Consider the following 3,044-nt stretch of genomic DNA (forward strand, 5'->3'; position numbering starts at 1 on the left):
CCTTCCTCTCTCTCCATACTTGACAAAGGGCAAAAAGACGTGAATCAGCAGGATGAGTACGCGGCATGCAGGATGGAGTGAGGCAGGAGTGCCCCCGGTGTGGTCCTGGGGAGCAGAGCTGTGGCCCCAGATGGAGACCTCCAACGGAGAAGGTAGGCTTCTCCATTGGCAAGGAGAGACAGTGAGGTGACTACAGACACAGAACGTTCATTTTACTTTGCTTAAATAAAAGGAAAAAATGATAGCAAACCATCCTGCACAGACACCAACGCACAGATTTTGTTCTGCTGCGTTTCTCTACCAGCGGGAGGTTGCCGATCTGAAGCCTGTCCAGAGGGAGGGGTGGGCTTCAGGCTCTGACATGCTTCAGGCAACCCCCTGTTAGGGGACCAATACCAGTGCAACAATTTCCCTCAGCCTTGTTCTTTACAAATAGGAGAAGAAGGCATGGGGTGGGCTCTATTTTCTGAAATAAGATAAAAGCCACACTCTTAATGCACAGCAAGAGCCCAGTCTGAGATCCTGCTGAATGGCATTTTTTCTTGTATCAGAATAAGAATTGTTAAATATTGGATATCACCTTGTTAATAAAAAACAATTCTTAGTTGAATTCAACAGGTGTGGCAACTTTTTGTAAGTTTTATTTAAAAAAAAAAAAGGTCCACTGCATCCAAGGATATCATTCTTCTTTCAGAAGTTCCAGAAAAGTTGTGTGTATGTGGTATTTTTTTTGTCCCTCCTTTATTTAATTTTTACTTTCTTCTATTCGTTTGATTTGAAAAATCCACAATTGTGGGAAATACTATTGACATGTCTCAGAAAAAAAAGGTGTGTGTGTGTGTGTGTTTATCCATGGTTAAATTATCTGGCTTATTAAATTATCTGGCTACTTAAATTAAGTACCAACAGAAGTGTCTGTGGGTTGCATTAGGTATTTTTGTTTGTTTGTTTGATAAAGAACAGCATTAAGAAAAACCAGTGGTAGGACTCTCATCTTACTCGCAGTTAAAAAAAAAAAGAAGAAGAAGAAGAAAGAAGAAAGAGACAAGCAGGGACTGTCATGTTCCCTCCGTGTACGTGTTTACCCCTTCGGCCCCTGCATACCCCTCTTTCCCCCTGCCACCCAAATCACACACATCTAGGAGGACAATATCCTTGAGCTCACCATCATATTTTCTTAGAGCCCAGAGAGAAACATTTGAGAGCTAGGTGAGGTTGTAAAGAGCACACAATTTAAGCCTTCACTTTATAGAAGAGAAAACTGAGGTTCAGAGTGGGGACCATCCAAGTCTCCTCAGCAGAGTGAGCTTTATGCAATAGGGAAGCTATGGTGGTTCTTTGTCTTCTTGGAGCCAGGCACATTAATGCCACCTGAGTTTCTATTCAAGCAAACAGTGAAGGAGCAGCTCCTGAGTGATGGGGTCTGCAGTGTGTGTCAGGGCTCAGTGACATAGCGCACACAGGCTGTCTTCATGGCTGGCTTGAAATAACCCTGGGGTGGGGGCGAACAACAACCAAGGGCCCCGTCACCCCCACTTTCACCTTATGCCCTAGCTGGAAGCAGGAACTCTTCTGACAAACAGACATGTATCTCAAAGTGAGCCTCATTCTTTTGTATCACTGACACATCCACAACAAACCTGTATGTGCTAAAGTGAATATCCCAGGAATATTCTAGAAGCTGCACCTGGTGAGCTTTCCAGCAGGAGTCAGAAAGCACCTTTCATAACCCAAATCACTCGTGAAACGAAGCAGTACTTATTCTAATGCGAGGCAATATCAAGATTTCAATTCAACCAACATTCCCTATTTGATTACATGCAATAAAACTCAGCGTACACTAGAAATCTGTGCAGTTGGAGAGACCCGAAAGTCTTCAATTTTCTGTGGCTCGAGTATCACTTTAAAAAGTAATACAAAGTTTTGGATACAGATATAGAGGAAAACATTTAAACATTCATGCTCTATCATAAAGAGAATTTAAGCATTGACATTTATTTGGTACTTACAATAATCTTTATTTTGGGTGGGTTTTGGTTCCAAGCGGTAGGAGGTGCTCAATTTTCTTTAATCAGAAACAAAGACAGTGCTGTTGGGTATTCCTATCTCCTGATGAAAACACTTCTGTCCTCAGAAGGCACCACTCCTAGAAGCCTTGGGGTCTGAATTCCACACCAGAAAATGCGGCTGCAAAGAAACTGCCAGGGGTGGACACCAGGTTCTCCCGGTGGGTAGCAAGCACACTCCCTTCAGCAGGACAGCACACTCAGGGGCGGGGTGCAGAGCCATATTTGGAAAGGGCCATTCCCCAAACCCCTCTTTTTTGGAGTCATATTGATATGTCTCCAACTTCACTCAATTATTTCACAAACACAGTTTGAAACTCCTCTCCAGCACTGATGAACCCCGAGGCATTTGGCACATAAAGTGGACTCCTTGCTCGAACCCCTCTTGCACACGGAGCTCAGGTGCTGCTCCCACCCGGTTTCAGAGATCGTGAGCAAAGACATGGCTTGCAGGCTTCTAGGAAGAAGCCCACGGCTTTGGGAAATTGCTTTCCTGCCTCCCAGGACTCTGGCTTTGCTGCTTCTACTCAGTTGCAACCATCTGAGGCATATTTCTCCATTAAAAAAGAAGAACAATTAGGAGTAAGCAGACAAACTGGCAACAGTGGACAGTTGGAAATGAATAGAATTGAGGAGGGTACTCACGCTCCGGCTGGTTGCCCGGCGGCAGAAGGCACTGGCTGATAAAGCGCTGCCGGGCTCTCGTAAAAGGCAGGGTGCTTAGGAGCAGATAGTGCTGGGAGGAGGCACCTAACAGTTTTATACACAGAACCCCGCTCGGCATACCCGTGCCCTCGGCTTTCTCCTCCCACTTCAGGAGCTCCGGCCAAAGCATTGCTGAGGACCAGTCCCCTGTCCTGCACCTGCTGTCTGTCTGTCTGTCTCTCTTCCTCTCTCTGTCTCTCTCTGCTGATGTTTCTCTCCCTCTCCTTCTCCATCCCCCCCCCCCCCCCCCCCCCCCCCCCCCCCCCCCCCCCC

The sequence above is a fragment of the Neomonachus schauinslandi genome, chromosome 14, assembly GCF_002201575.2.
Source record: "Neomonachus schauinslandi chromosome 14, ASM220157v2, whole genome shotgun sequence".
Lineage (NCBI taxonomy): Eukaryota > Metazoa > Chordata > Mammalia > Carnivora > Phocidae > Neomonachus > Neomonachus schauinslandi.